Consider the following 16772-nt stretch of genomic DNA (forward strand, 5'->3'; position numbering starts at 1 on the left):
AGGTAACATTAGGCCTCTCTCCTTATTTCCTTGTTTGTACTGTGAAATGAGGTAACAGCTGGACACACATGAGCTTTAGCATATTATGTGAAAAGAGATTGTTATTCATACCTGGGTGTTGGCTGGGGCTGCAAACATGGAGGATTTGGAGACCGTGAGCCTGAAGACGGACGGGACTGAGCAGGTCACAGATGAGGGCGCCAGGCGGATCCACTGCAAGGTGGAAGCAGAGGAGCGGTGTTCTGGACTGGAAATGTGGGTTGCATCTGGGGAGACATTACATCAGGCCAAAAATAGACATTTCAGTTTCTTTGCATGAAAATGATAGTACTGTCTTGGGGAATGGTGCAATGATGGAGGCAGACGGGACCCCAAAGTTCACCTTGGGGTACATAATGTGGCTGGAGTAATTATGCGCAGGTCTACTCAGCTCTGTGCTCAGGGCTTCATGTTGAAAAAAGGCTTAAAACTGACTAGGGCCAAGGGCAGTATTCGCACCCTGAAATCTGCAGACTAAATCTGGCTTGTTGTCCAAAGCTGGTGTTAAACATTTACCACTGCCCAAGGGCACCCAATTTTAAAAGAGAAGATAAAAGTTCAGTAACAGATAGCAAAGAGCTTCAAAGATGTAGATGCAGAGCCAAGAAGGAGCAGCACCTTGAATCCAAGGCTGGGGGTAGGAGACAGGTCTTGGCAGGCGCAGGGTGGTCCAGCTGCGCCAACGCTCTCTGGCTCTGGCTTGGCTGCTCCGTGGCAGTGCTGGCTGGCCCCAGGCCAGAGGAGATGGCCCCCTGGGTGGGGCTTCCATTCCTGTGCCCCTGGTCAGGCACAACCCCACGGCTATTTTCATAGCATCAGAATCCTCCTCCGAGCCACTGATGACAGACAAGCTCCATGCTTGCTGGAGTGCAGGCGTGAGAGCAACATGAAGGAGGGAACAGACAGCCCCATTTATTAGTCAGGTTTTGCTCAGACCCCCACCTCGAGCACCCACCATCATAGACTGAGCCTCTTAGTGCGGTGAGACTTCCAGAGTATTCTCTGCAGAATGCTGGCAGGCAGTAGTTACATTATGTATCTGCTCAGCGCTCAGGCAAGAAACCATTATGTTCACGGATCATTATTGACATCCTGACATTTGTCACCTTCTTTCATAGCAGTTAAATCTTGCTTTATCTGTAAATGTCACCATGTCATTTATTCATGAAAGGGGTCACATTCCCGAAATAGCATCCTTCAGTTTAAAAGGGGCGCTTGACTTTATTCGCAGTGGGTAATCCTCAAACAAACTTTACTGCTGATAAATGCTTTTTTATTGGAGTTTCTTGGCCTTAAATGACATCCCAAATGTAGAATGCAGTTCTGTGTTTGTGGAAATAAAATCTGAATGCTGAACAAGAGAGAAGATTGTTAAGATTAGAATAAGTGAAGGTTTTCTGTTGCCACCATATGTAGTCAGTTGAATGTAAACAGATTTGAATTTATTGGGAGTAAGTCATGATTTTAATAAGATTCTTATGCTTCTGAAAACATGCCTGTGGCCTTTTTGAATCATTTATGCTGCAGAAACCGGGGCTCTTTCCCTCCCTAGGGTGATCCCTTAGCCGGGCTGTTAGTGAGGACAGCTGAGCAAACACAATGCATTCACTCCCGACCCTCAGATGCCAGGGACACTCACCGGGGAAGTGATGGGCCTTTGTCTGGAGCCCATGTGGGCATGAAGAAATGTCTCTTTCCTTGACAGAGCTGCTCAAGGTCCGCTTTAAAGTAGGGTAACTATATAATTAATCGTCCAGACCCAGACACTTTTCTGAAGGGGGAAGGAGACACTAAAAATAATTAACAGGTATTAATAGACCTATAATAGCCATGAACCCGGACAAAACAGGGCATATGGCCACCCGAATAGGAAGGCTTTGTCCACTGTCTCATTGAAGAAGTCTACATCCACCAGCTGATAATTATTCCCCAGAACTGCTTCTCCCTCCATGCGGGCTTCTGCAGCCATCTGGGCCAGATTCACGTCTCTAACCCAGTGATTCTAAAAGTGTGGTCCACACGCAGAAATGGCCTGAAGAGGTTATTCCAAAGGGAGGAGGCCCAGGCCCTGCTTCAGATCTACTAACTCAGAAGCTCCAAGGATCAGGCTCACACACCCGCATCGTAATACACCTCCCAGGCAGGGGAGGCCCTATGAACCCTGAAATTTGAGAGCCAGCTGCTCCGATGGAAATCTTTTGCACTCCCTCACTGCTTCTGTGTTCCACTCACAGTGGAAATAGGAAGTGAGTGGGCAAATTCTGTTCTTTTTGCCTGGAAAAGTCACCTCCAGTGGGGCGTGAGCTGAAAATAGAGTCTCAGTTGTGCACAAAGATGGAGGCTGTGAGGCTTCCCACATCATGCAGATACACATCCACCCACTCCTCTCCCAGTGCCGTGCATGACCCTTTCACACACTCTGGGTGCAGGCTACAGGCACGTATCCAGTCTCAGAGTCACTGGAAGATAAGAAAACTGTTAGATGCCATAGAGGTCATCGCAAAAGGTGATCGAATGCAATTAAAACTGCTCGCTGTTAGAAAGAGCCAGGGAGGGAGCTCAGCCAGCGCTAATGAGACCCTTTGTGAGCGCGATACAGGCTTTTGCTGCAAGTGTCACAGCCCAACCCAGAGCCAGTGTGGAAGCCCAGGCTGGGTCATGGTCACCTGGTGCCACTGCCTCACTAGTTCACCCCAATCATCACTGCCATAGCAGAGGGGGAGCACCTCCATCTTGCCCAAGGCCACTGAGAAGGCCTGGGACAGTGGCCAACAAATCAAGGCAGCAGGGGAGATAGAGAATAAGAGTACATTCTGTTGGTGGGCCTCCCTGGTGGCACAAGGGGTTAAGCACCACACTGTGAAGCTGTCCACAGCCTCTGCAGCATGAGTTCGATCCCCGGCCAGCCAGGGAGCAACCCACATGGCTCAGCAGACCTCTCCTGTCTCGCCCGCTGCTCCCTACAGCAGTCTATTTCAGTCAGTCTGCCTGTTCTGTTCCACTACTGGTAAATCCTCTGTCTCTGGTAAATCCTCTCACCCCACCCCCGCCAACACACACACATCTCTGGCCTGTACCCCAGTTCTTGTATGCATAAATAAATCTTTTTTTAGAAAAAAGACACATATTAAAAAAGAAAAAAGGCTCATTCTGTTTAGTAAGTTGCTTTCACGCACATTTTCTCATTAGTGCCTTCCCTTAGTTAAGGCAGAAATGGGGCTGACACACAACCAGCTCCCACCCCTGCCTCTGGAAGGAGCATCTAGAACCAGGCCCCACACAGAACACCTGCTTGGACCCTCCCACTGGGGAGGGTCCCTCCCAGCACCCATGGGTGGGAGGCCTGTCTAGGCTGGGAGCCATTGCTAATGGCGAGGGTCCAGGGAAGAAGCTGTCGCAGGCCAGGAAAAGCTGATGGAGTGCCTGCTGTGAGCCCACCATCAAGATGGTGAACTCTCAAGACTTTTCCATTCATCACGCAGCACTGCAGTCACTGAGGTCCCTTGGTGGACTTCAAATGCCTCAGTTCCCAAGATCCCACTCTTACTGACCTGGATAAATTCACCCTCATGTTCTCCCTCTCTGCCTAGAAACGGATATTTCACTGAATCTTAAGGACAGAGTTCCAGTTAATGTTCCGACCAGTTTCACGGAATAATGGGCCAGATGTTCGCAACAACCTCACACATCTTCCTGGGGGCTCCCTCTATGAAAAGCTGACAGCAGCGGAGCATGTTGGTGGCCATCCAGGCAAACCACTCTGCATTTTTGTTTAAACTGGGTCAGACCTTTGGGTGGAGCCAAATGGTAATTGTTTGAAGAGCAGTTGCTTGAGAGTCAGAAAGAATAGCACATCCTGCTTGAAAGGTCTAATCAAAGTCAACTTGTATCCACTTTCACCTTGTGCCCACTCGACTGGCCCATTTCACCTTGAGACTCCTTCACCTGACTTCGTTCTTCATTCTTTTTCTCTTTCTAAAAATTCCCTGACTTTTTTCCCTTTGGAGACATTACTTATAATTATTGACTCTGTGCTCCCAAGTTGCAATTCTTTGATCCCCACATAAATATGCTTTGCCTTCTAATTGTCTCCCTAATTTTTAGGTTAATATCATCCACTCTGATAAATCCTCTGGTGAGAGGCTCTCAGCAGCCTTGACAGCCCTAACCTGAGCCAGCACTGAGGGGTGTGGGGGTGACCCAGGACATAGTTCCTGTCCCCATGGTGGTTCCAGTCTAGTGGAGAAGACAGACAGCCTGTGTGGTCAAGAGGAGAGTGGATAGACACCAGCCGGATGTCTGACACCAACTCTTCTCAACTCTAGGCCTCCTAAGAGCTCTGTGATTTATGTGGACAGAGTCCCTGACCTCTCTGAGCCTCAGTTTCCTAATAAGTGGGGACAATATTGACCCATAAGGTTCACTGTAAAATTGGGTGAGAGAGTGTTTGTCAAGCACAGTACACAGGGCTTAGCACACAGTAGGGATACTCATGACTTCCTTCCTTCTTGTATAAAAGTTAAGGGGACATGGTCATCTGTTCCCAGCCGCGAGCAGGATTTTACTAACTGCAAACAGAACAAGTCTTCCTCTGACTTGTTCCGTGCCCATGAGAGAGTAGATTAACCTCCAAATGCCTCAGGTTCCTCATCTGTGGACAGTAATTGCTGTCCCTCCAGCTACCCAGTTCCAGTTATCGTTGAAAGAAAAGCACAAGGCACGTTTTCGACCGTCTGCAAGCTGGCTGGGAGACAGTTTTCGGAGAGGGGCAGGGTGGGGTTCTATTATGACCATCGGGATTGAAAAGACAGCTCTATTTTCTACTCTGTCTTTCTGTTAAATTGAACTTCAGTCCTGGAAATTAATATCCCCACTGCATTTTAGGGAGGTGACTCTATTTTTACAAGCACCACAGAATCAAGCCCTAATCTGTTACGCTGTGACCTTTCTCAGGGCTCTGCATCAGGGAATCGTAACTCAGGGCCAGTCTCAGCCTGGGAAACCTCCATAGGCCTTTTGTGACATGAGTGCTATTGAATATTCTATAAAATCTTCTTGGAAAACTGGCCCACATTTCTTTATAATCTCACTAGACTGTTTCTGAAGTCTCTCTATAGATTTTTTACTCTAAAAATCCATAGTGTTTCTTAATAAGGATCTGAGTCTCTGCTAAGGGATTGTGGAGAGGATAAGGCTGGATTGGGTCCCCAGGGGAGGCCAAGGTGGGGCAGCAGAAGCCATTCTATTACTGCTAAGCCCCTGGATGAGGATTCCGAGCGGAGGAGCTTGTCAGCAGGATACAATCATTTCCAGCAGATGGGGATGAAGGAAGGAATTTAGAAGTTGAGCCACATCCACCCCCACACTCCACTGGATTCCAAATTTTCCTCACCGTGAGGAGAGAGTCGGTGTTTGGGACTCAAGGTCTGTATGTCTTCACAGATACCCTGCCTATTTTTCTCTTGATCTTGGAAGAGGGCAGAAGGGCGAGGTGCCTCTGCCACACACAGGTACTCAGGTATCTGGCCAGCAAAACAGAAACTCAGCTTTGCTGGACTCATATCTTTCCTTTCTGTCTTCACTCCCACCACCTTGGACTTGCACCTTCCAAATAAAGAGCTAACATTTACCAGCACTGCTTTTGAAGGACCCAGGCTAACAGACATGCAGCTATGTCAAAAGCGGAGGTCAGGTAAGTCATGGGACAGAACTTCCATGCAACTCACCTCTGACCACATCACCGCACCATTGTCCAGCATCAAGCTTGGCACATGACAAGGATGCATAAGTGGCTGAGCTCTATTGCACTGAATGAGTATACTAGAATCAAAACTAGATCTGAAATGAGCACCACCCCCCCAAAGAAAAATGTTTTCTACTTAAACGAATGAGGTATGACCTTAAGCTATTTTGTCTCTTGGATAAGTACACATCCAAGAAGCCCAGGGGAGAGTCCAGCGTAATGCAATCACCTGAATTAGTCAGGGTTCTCCAGAGAAACAGAACCAAACACACACTGATTTATTGTGAGGAATTCACGCACATGTGTCACAGGAGGCTGAGGATTGCCATCAGCAAGCTGGAGACATGGGAGCAGGGGTATGATTCAGTGTGAGCCTGAAGGCCTGAGAACCAGGGGTGTATATATATATACATAAAAAGAAAAGAACCAAACCCCAAATTCTGACTATGAAACAAAGAAAAGAAACATGGAGAAGTGCTCCAAGCTATCCCAAGCTGGAGACTCCCTGTCTAACATTTTCCTGAAGCCAGAAGTGACATTTGGAGCTCGATATATCACCTATGCCTGCTGGATTTAGAAAAGACCCCAGGAAGCCGAGGTCTGGGGTTGGGAAGGATCCCCAAGTCTCCATCAAAGGCTCTATTTCCTCTGGAAATACTCAGAAGGAGTCGTGCTGCAACAGGGTGGTCCCCAGGAAAGGGGGAGGTTCCCTGCCCCACCCAAGGGAGGGTGGAGCTGAGCAGGAAGAGGAGAAGCTGCAGAGGAGACTGAGGAAGGAAGCAGGATGGAGCCAGGAGACCTGGAGGAGGCGCATGGAGCCTAGAGACACATGAAGAAACTGTGCTTGTCTTGTGGTCGTGGACTAGGTGACACAGATGTGGGTGAGACCCGTGGGGAGGTGACCATGGCAGCTTTTATCTTGATGTTGATTTTGCTCTTTTCCTTCCGGGCTTGTCCAGTTGTTTGTGACCCTTTTCTGTGGGTCCCCACTGGAAGATGCTTTAGACTTGTAGCAGGCTTTGGGGCCTTGTTTTGGGCCAATCCCATTTGGCTGGACTTTTACCCACGAGGGGACGGGTAACTCTGGATGCTTCATTTAGAAACTAGACTCTTTGCCTTACCTGTATTGTTTCCTAGTTTTATTAAAGTTCCTTCCCATTAAAGTCTCCTATGTTTTGTGTTGATGCGGCGGATGGCAGAACCCATGTAGAATAGGCAGGTTTGCGGGGTTTGGGCTGCCCCTCTCCCTGTCCTATAACAGTGCTGGCTATTTTTTTTACTGTTCACCAGAAGTTTCAGTCTGGCTCACTGGCCCCACGTTCTTCAATACAAGCTCTTCTCAGTCTTCATCTTCAAAAGCCTCCCTGCTCTGTGCTGGCCTCCTGCCTGGCCTCAGGCTCTGCGTGGGCCTGCCTGGAGCTTTCCCACACGTCCGGATCTTCGTGATGGGGCACTGGAGACTCACATGCCCAAACCCAGGAGATCCTGAACTCGCCCTGTTCTTCTCTGAAGGACTTTGGGCAGATTTAGTGATTAGGGAAAATAGCAAAATAAACATGGGAAAGCAGAAGGAGCACAAGAAAGGGCTGATGAAGCTTCTACAGATTTTATGGGCAAACACATTGTTTCCACTGAGAGGTAAACATGTTCACATGCACTGTCTTTTGCTGACTCAGTGACTCTAGGAAAATCCACAGACTTAGAGCACAGACAGAAATCCAGAAACATTAAGAGGACTCTGGATCTAAAAACAAGCTCCCACAGCCCGTGCGCTCATAAAATTCCAAAGAAGGGGCACCACCCCCTAACGATGATGCTGGACGTGGTAACTCCTGCACGGCATCACGAGAAAAGCTTTAATTTAGTAGTGGTGGCAATGATTATGGTAGACGACTTACTACTGTCTAAAAGAGAGGAAAGGAAAATAATAAAGTGGAAACTAAATAAGAGAAAAATAAAGATCGTTCAGGCAGCTCCCTGAGCCCGGAGTTAGCAAGGGAGGCAGGGATGAGGCTGTCACCCAGCGAGGAGTGGACAGGGATAGTGCAGGACAGACGCTGACTGGTGCCTTTTCGTGCCAGTAGGTGGCGCTGCATCAGAGCCCTGGGTGAAAATGGATGTGCTTTTTTTTTTTAAACAATATTTTTCCCTCCACCCCACCCCCCAGGTTGAGTCCCCATAGAATTTCCTTCCCCAAGGCACGGGGTGCGCCATCACCTCAGTCCCCTGTGCTCCTCCCTCCCTCCCTGTGCTTCCTCTCCCGCCTCCTCCCCTGCAGTATGTCTCTGATTTGCAATTGTCTGTTTTTGCTTTGCTGTGTTTTGTACTGTTATTAATTTCTTACACTGATGTCTTATTGGGTTCCCCTATATTCTTGTTATAAGTGAAACCATCCGATATTTTCTTTTTTCCTTCTGGCTCATTTCACTGAGCATCATTCCTTCTAGCTCCATCCATGTGGCTGTGAAAGACATGAGTTTATCTTTTTTTGATTGCTGAATAATATTCCATTGTGCATTGTTTAAAAAAAATTTAAAAAATGATAAATGTTAAAATAAAAAATAAATAAATAAACAAGCAACAACAAATGTTGGTGAGGATGTGGTGAAAAAGGAACTCGCCTACATTGCTGGTGGGAGTACAGAGTGGTCCATCCACTGTGGAAAGCTGTCTGGAGCTTCCTCAATCTACTAAAAATGGGGCTACCACAGGACCGGGCAGTTCTGTTAGGGAGAAAAGGATGCCCTAAAGCTGATTCCATACAGGCTTTGTGGACTCCACCCCCACCCCAGGCCAAAGCCAAAGACACTGGGAAATCCAAATCCCATCATCACCCAAGGGAAGGTAGCTGGACCTGAGGGTGGGGTTCAGCAGCCAGGTTGGTATAAAGCCAGACACATGGGCTTTGGAGGGGTCCCCCATTTTGGCTCCCTACCAGCTCGCAGCGTCTGGCCAGCTCGGAGAGTGACTTTGGGTTTCCAGGTCGGGGGATCGGGTAGGATGCATTAACGACTTTATTTCCCTATTTTCTCCCTGAGTTGTCCATTTTCCTTATTTCCTTTTCCCTTGTAAATAAACCTTTTATTAACCTTTCGTGTGCACCTGTAGTGGAGTATTCATAAGTCCCTTGTAAGCGCGCGGGTGAGGACCCACAGCCAGGCAACCAGTTCAATATCAGGGCTGCCCTGTAACAGTTCCACTGCTAGGGATCTACCCAAGGACACAAAAACAATGATTCAAAAGAACACCGTACACCTAGGTTTACTGCAGCCCTATTTACAATAGGTGAAACCTGGAAACAACCCAAATGCCCAAAAATAGATGACTGGATCCAGAAGAAAATGGATGCTCTTAAGACTAGAATCTAAACCCAAGGAGGGGCCAAGCCACTGAGCAGCTTCATTTTACAGGAGAGACATTTTATAGGGGAACTGAGGAAGTTAGGAAACGAGACACAGAGCCCACCATGCCCACTTCTTCCACGATGAGCCAACCAAATTGAAAGTGTGTCCTGACTGATGCCTCAGAGGTAAGGGAGGAGGCGGCAGTCATGCCAACGAGTCCCCGAATGCATGTGCATCTATGGAGAAGACCGCTGAGATCTAGTTAGCACTTTGGGGGGGCAGCTCCTTCAAGGATACTGGATAAGTAGAGCCTTGGTGCATGGGTGAAGGGGAGGAAGTCCAACTGTGCACAAGGCAGGCAGCCCCCCAGTGCTGCAAGTTAATGCAGCCAGCAGCAGCAGATCTGTCCGCCTAAGACCTGGCTTCTCATCTCCGGAGACCTAAAGAACTAAGAATCACGTCTGGCCAGAGGCAGGGAAATCACCCAGCAAGGCTTGGGCATGCTACCGGATTTGGGCGGCTTCTCTGCTGAATTTTAATGAAGTAATTAAGAGCTAGATAATAGAGATGGGGCTCTGCAGAGTAATACTCATGGACCTAACCTCTTTGATATATTCCTGCATCAGGAAGCAACTCTATCACCAGATGACTTCATTAATATTCCGGCCAGCTCTCTGGCTCTTAAAGTGATCTATGCCAAAGTTTGTTAGTCTTTTAAATTACCTGCTGAGGTCCCATGAAAAAAAAAAGAATGAAAGCATTCCAGGGAAAGAACCTTGTCACAGACGGTACTAGAAGAAACCACCTCGTTGAACTGGTCATATTTCCTTTCCAGAAACGAGTCTGGGTTATAAAGAAGAAGCAAGTGTGGGACCACTCTGGGCAGACTGAGCGAGGACATGGTAGTGACAATAGGCCCAGAGCACAACAGAGCTTTGTCACTAAGGTCAGGGGACAGAGCAAAGCTGGCTTCCTTGTGGCTCACCTAGTATGGTCTCACATTTGCCTTCCTGCTCTTCAAGACTCATTTGATCCCTCACTTCCCTATGGCAACTTCTTATATAGTCAGAGAAGCTTCAAGTTGGGACCTTAGCTCAATGCACCCCAATCCCTTGCCTCTCTCCTGTATTACCACTTTAAAAATCCCTGATAAAGAAGATCCAGCTTCTAGTTGAATGTTTACATGGAGCTTAGCGTTTCACAAGTTCAGTAGCAGGCATTTCCTGCTATAATGTACGTCTACTGAGGAGAATTGTTTCCTGGCTATTTCTGCACTGAAAATAATTCTATGGTGTGGCTCTCGGTGGGTTGGGGTTGGGAGGGGTGGGTGCTGAGGGAGCCTTATAGTGATTGTATAGTTCTGATTCTTGATGTTTTGGTGCTTACACAGAGCTAAGCATGGAACTACAAACACACACACACACACACACACACACACACACACACACACACACAGGAGTACATATGAAACTGATGACATATGAAGCAGCTCTGCAGAGTCATTAACGCCAGTTTCCTGGTATTGACACAAAACTATATTTATTCCAAGAGCCAACATGGGGGGGAGGCTGGCATTTCTTGGCAATTTCCTGCAAATCTATGGTTATTTCAAAATAAGGATTTTTTTTTAATAGCTGGCATACCTTGAAGATTATTGTCTGCCATTTCAGTTTAAATATCTTTTTATATTAAAGCTCAGGTATTTGTTTTGGCATTAACTCACTTATGCCTCACCATCATGATGGAGAAAAAGTATTACTACTTTGCCCTTTCTAGAGATGGAAAAATCAAAGCACAAGGAGATGGCCACTTGCCCAAGGTCACATGGCTAATAGGCAGAGGAGCTGGGATGTGACCAAGCTGGCTGGAACTAGAGGGCACCTGCCTGGCCACCACTTGGCTTCCTGACACTGCATCTGATGTAAACTGCCCACCTTCCCCCAACAGTCTTCTCTCCCATCACTCTACCATCATGCTATTTGCAAGAACCCTGTCCCTCAGTGACCTGTCACCCACTGGATCTCTTTGACCCTCCCAATGACCTTATGAGACAAGCTTTGATTTCCTACAATTCCCACATGAGGACACTGAGCTGCCAGCCCTCAGACTCCAAATACCTCCAAGCCCTCACTCTCCCTCTGCTTTCTTGTACTATCAGGAAGCAGCACCATCGTTTTCATGTTATTCATTAACCCCAGTCAGTCTTCTCTGGAAGCAATGGAAGTCCAGCTTCTCTGAGGAGCTGGCCAGAAAGAGAAGGGGAGACACCCACTAAGCATCACAATGGTATTCTGGGAAATTATCTGGCCTCACTGAGACAAAAATGATACATTTCCAAGCATATCCTCTAGCAACCTTCAGAGAACAAAATCTATCAAGGCTGTGCCAAGATCCAGGGTATTCCAAAAATTTCTCTTGGGGATGGCCTTGTCTGGGGTGGGTTGAACCTGCTCTTCCTATGGCCTCTTCTCTGATTCCCATCTTGGATGCTCCTACAGAAAATGACATTTACAGAAATAAATCCTTCCTACCCTATGTTTATTCATTCCAATAAGATCTAATATGCATTTATCAATTATCTACTGTGAGCAAGGTACTAGATTGGGAACAGTTTGGAAACAAACCATACCCAGCCTGTACTCTCTCTAGTCTCCCCTAAGAGAAAAGACAACTAAGCATTCTTTTTCAGAAAATTCTGGGTCCTTCTCTAAGAACCTATATCAGAGTCTGTAACCATCAAATCCTCTTGCTGATCCTTTCTCTACAAAAGGATCCATGTGTCAGTGCATCAGTTAGTTCTTGCTTCACAGCAATGCTGCATAACAAGCTCCAAATCTCATTGACTCATAATGATATTTTCTCCCTCATCAATCTGTGGGTAGACTGGGGTTCAGCTGATCTAAATTGGACTCTACCAGCTTGGATCCTAACTAAGGATAGAGGTCAGCTATGACACTGGTGTCTTTTCATTCTCCATGGATCAGGAGCCATCCAGAGCATGCCATTCCATGAAAAAGAGCAGAAATACAAGCCAAGTCGAAAATCCTACTCATTTAAAGCCCAGGCTCATATCAACTATACTAACATCCCATTGGTTAAACCCACTCTCAAAACCGATGGGACCTATACTCCTGCTTTAAAGGGAGGCAGTCCAAAGTCGCATGGCAAAGCTCATGAATGTATCATTCTATTACAGAGAAGGATAAAAGAGTTAAGATCAATAATCCATCTGCCAGTCAGTAATAACTCATTTACTGTTAGAAATAAGTTCCCAAAACCTCAGATGCCCCTGACAGAGCAGAGCCTCTGAGGCCCAAGACAGAATCAATTAGCCAATCAGTTACACTTTCCTTCCATTGTGACCTAGCACAACAATGGCCCATTGTAACCAGGAAGCAGCTGGAGACACAAAGGGAAACATCCTTCATTGTGCCTCCCTGGCTTTGTTCCAGGTCCCAATAGAATACAAACCAGAATTCCAGGCAGCCTTGGTGCTGGACTAAGGTGAATCATCTTTGCAGAGAGCCTGACAACCAGAGAGAATAGAGCAAAGGAGACAAATCTCATGGGGTCAATTCCCCTACCTACCTTCCTCCACTCTTTTCAGAGACCACTGTGTCCTAACCCTCACTGATTACTGATAGTCACCCAGTCATCATGTCCAAAGCTGCCATTTCCAGATGCACCTACTGTGTGTCAGGTACCATACAGAAATGTTCTATTTTGATATACTATTTGAAAGACCCTGTAAGATGGACACTGATCACCCAAGTGTGCAGCTGAGGCTTAAGGTAAGGTCAATTTTTCAAGGTCACATAGCACAAGACCGACCAGGTGGCAGAATTATCAAGACAGATGAGACAGGTCACAGGGCTGGACTCCAACTCTCCTGTTAAACAACATCTAAAGGTTCATTCTGATTCTGTTCCACCATAGAACAGCTTCACCATGGATAAACTGCCACAACGGAAACTGCCAGAATTGCAGCTGTAGTGAGAACTGAGGAGGAATTCCTTGTAGAAATGAGTGTTTACTGTCACTGGGAGAACAGACACAGGAATCCTTGACCTATGACTTCGAATCTCACCTCACTTCTGATGACCTGCCTTCAGAACAACATTGCTGAACTGCAGCAAAGCTCCGTGGCACAAAGTCCAAGGGAAGAGAGCCTGTAGCCAAAGGGGAGAAATTCTCCCTTGAGGCAGGGAGCTCCCTTATCCCTAGTGGTTCGGTATGGGTTCCCCAGAACCTCACCCACCAGGTGGTTCTGATGGAGGATAAGAATAGGAAAAAAAAAAAACAAAAAAACACTAAAGGAGGCACCACAAGAGCAGAAACCTGGCTCACACAAGGAGGTGGGGTTAGAAGAGATTAGCATAACCATCGACCCAGGTGTGGAAACTAGTATCCCCAGGCACTAGTATCCAAGGCAGGACAGAGGCCTAGATTACAAAGCATAACACCCAAGCAGGTATCAGACTGCTGACTGGAGCACAGGCCCAAGGGTAAAGATAGGGAGATCCAGCCCAACAGACCCCAAAAGGTAAAGATATGGAGACTGATCCCATTGTAGAATCTCAGGTCCCTTTCAAATTCTACATAGTTATTCAAAATTAGCAACCAACTGAGAGCTCATAAGGAGTGAACCCCATCCAAACAGAAGAAAGCTGTATCAGTGTAGTCTCTGCACAGGCTCAGGGCAGCAATCCCACTGCCTACCTGTGACTATGCAGGTGCCTCTTTTCACCAACTCTTTCCCTTTGCAGGGCAGCAGCCTCCTGCCCTGCCCGTGTCCTGTCAAGGCCGCTGCCTGCAACCATGCAGGCCTCTCTTAGCAAATCTGTCCCTTCTAGGACAGCTCTTGTGCTCACTTGGGTCTATGCAAGTGTCTTTTTTTTTTTTTAAAAGATTTATTTATTTATTTATTTATATCAAGCACTGGGTACAGTCAGAAGCATGGTAGGGTGAGAGAATTCACCAGAGCCAGAGCGGGGAGCAGAGCAAGCAGAAGGACCGAAGTACACTGCTGAGGGGAGCAGCGGGCGGCAGGAGAGGTCTGCGCGCCACGTGGGACCCTCCTCCGGTGGCCGGGGAGCAGCCGGGGATCGAACCGGCGCTGCAGAGGCTGCGGGCAGCTTCGCAACCCAGCGCTCAACGGCTGCGCCACCGGGGAGGCCCTATGCAAGTGTCTTTTACTGTCATATCCCTTCCCTAATAAACCTGCCCTTAAATATAACTAATGTCTCTGACTCGTGGAGAAACTCTCCTGGAAAACTTTCCGCATGTCGCTGAAACGGGAGCTCTGGTAAAACCTTTCCCAGAGTGAACCCAAGGACCCGCAACTCCAAACCCACAGACTCCAAAAACGACAACAGTTCAGTGGGGGCTCACCCTCTGCTCATCAAGCTTCTGTTCCACATGACTTATACAGCTGGAGTCGCCTCAGTCAGATGCCATCAAAGGAGGCTATACTTCCCAGCTATACTAGAGCTTCCTTTTTGTCCCATTGTTAGGGGAAAAGGCTGTCCTAAAGCTGATTCCATACAGGCTTTGTGGACTCCACCCCCACCCCAGGCCAAAGCCAAAGACACTGGGAACTCCAAATCCCATCACCACCCAAGGGAAGGGGGCTGGGACCTGAGGGTGGGGTTCAGCAGCCAGGTTAGTATAAAAGGCAGACACGTGGGCTTTGGAGGGGTCCCCCATTTTGGCTCTCCGCCAGCTCGCAGCGTCCGGCCAGCTCTGAGAATGACTTTGGGTTTCCAGGTTGGCGGATCGGGTAGGACGCATTAAAGACTTTATTTCCCTATTTTCTCCCTGAGTTGTCCATTTTCCTTATTTCCTTTTCCCTTGTAAATAAACCTTGTATTAACCTTTTGTGTGTGCCTGTAGTGGAGTATTCATAAGTCCCTTTTAAGCGCGCGGGTGAGGACCCGCAGCCAGGAACCCGCTCAATATCGGGGCTGTCCTATAACACCTTCCCTGAAGAGCTTGGGGAGCTGACTCCTGTTGGAATAGGGGTCTTGGAAGAGAAAGGGGTTTGAATGCTTAGCCCAGATAAATCCCTGACCTCCCTTCCAGTCCTGTTTGATTACTGAGGGAGACCCCGCCAGACACACACAGACACACACACACACACACACACACACACACTGTAGCCTTCTGTGGTCTAGGTTCCTCTGCTCAACACGCTCCAAGGGCAGGTGAGGCCACTCTCCCTGTCCTGTAAGGGTAATTGTGCTGCTGCTACCAATTTTTCCCCACTGCCGGAGAATGGGGCTATTGATGGAAGGCGACATGACAAGTCTTCCTGACAAAGACCTAGGAACTCCTCAATGGGCAAAAAGAACAAAAAGGTGAGCCACAGCCCAGGCCACGGTGGCCTCCCAAACAACGGTTCCCTTCTCCTAGGTCATTCCATAGCCTGTGTGCAAGTGGGAGGACAGAAGAGTGAGAAGAAGGGAGCTCAGGGACCCCCACAGGGGCTCCTTGGCAAAGTGCTGCAAGCACAACTACCCAGCACCCCTGTGATCAGGGAGAAACTGGGTGCAGCCTATGCTGCTTTCTAACTCCTCTTTCAGAGTTTTTTTCTTCCAGAAAAATGTGAGAGACAGAGAAAGACCCAGAAGATTTCTTCTCCACAAAGTCATCATATTTGAATTTTGGAAAACAAAACAGAACAAAAGAAACAAAAATACTTGACCCAAACTTTCTGGAACAATGAACAGTTCTTTCTGCAGGCACTCTGGCTAATGTTCTCCTTAATAATTTTGAAAAAAAAAAAAAGTGTTTTGTCAGTCCTTTTCATGCCTTCTGCTTCCTCAGCTCAAGGAAGCCATGGCTAGTGGGAGAGGCCCTGCCCAGGGGGGCACGCAGCTCCCCATGCTGTGCAGCACAACCGGTGTCGCACCCCTGGATTTCTCCCCTCCAGAACAGAGCATTTTCAGTTTCGTACATTCTGGTTGATGTAAGGTTCATTAGGTTTTTTGAATAATAAGTAGGAAATGTTCCATTTTTCCTGACCCTCCGTGTCCCTCTTCCTACCCCCCTACTTGTCTCAGCAAATTCCCCTACTTTGAATTTTGGGACCCAGAAGACATTGTTAGGGGGAAAGGATGTCCTAGGGCTGCTCTGTAACAACATGAAGCCTGGACTCAGTCCCCAAGTTGCGGATTTAGCAACTCAAATGCTGGGGCTGTATTAAGTCCCTGCACCCCAAACCCTGGCATCTCCAACAGACCAGACTCACGGCAGGTTCTGGGCCAGCGGCGACCGGGTGCCATGTTGGGAGCGTGCGGGTCCCAGCTCACCTGAGACTGCCGAGTGCGAGGTGGGTTACAAATGCTGCCTCCTGAATCAGAGCGACCCAAATTCCTTGAGAACATTCCAATCCAAGTCTTCCTTCCTCTCAGCAGGTAGCTCCTGGGGAGCTGTACAGAGCCACCACATGGTCAGGGCAGGGAGTAGGAAGGAGACTCTCCTTGCAGAGCCCTTGCTCTCCAGGGCTGCAGATCGGGCTAGGCAGACCACAAGACACAGCTGATTCCGCTCCAGGCACCCTCCCAGAGGAGGCCAGTACCGCCCACCTGGAGCCTGGAGTCCCTTGACATTTCCTGAAGGCTTTAAGGCCTAGAGGAAACCTGAGA

The 16772-nt window shown here is 48.0% G+C and overlaps 1 protein-coding gene across 1 annotated transcript in view; it reads right to left on the minus strand.

Moving 5' to 3' along the window:
• Positions 1 to 1812: 1812 nt before the first annotated feature.
• Positions 1813 to 16772, minus strand: part of TDRD15 (tudor domain containing 15) — a 105466-nt gene continuing 90506 nt past the window's right edge. Inside the window, exon 8 of the mRNA XM_054701335.1 lies at positions 1813 to 1829. The gene's annotated coding sequence lies outside the window, so the exon portion shown is untranslated. The remainder of the gene's footprint in view (positions 1830 to 16772) is intronic.

This window comes from Talpa occidentalis, unplaced genomic scaffold (assembly GCF_014898055.3).
Source record: "Talpa occidentalis isolate TD23 unplaced genomic scaffold, MPIMG_talOcc4v2.1 talOcc4.5, whole genome shotgun sequence".
Taxonomy (NCBI): domain Eukaryota; kingdom Metazoa; phylum Chordata; class Mammalia; order Eulipotyphla; family Talpidae; genus Talpa; species Talpa occidentalis.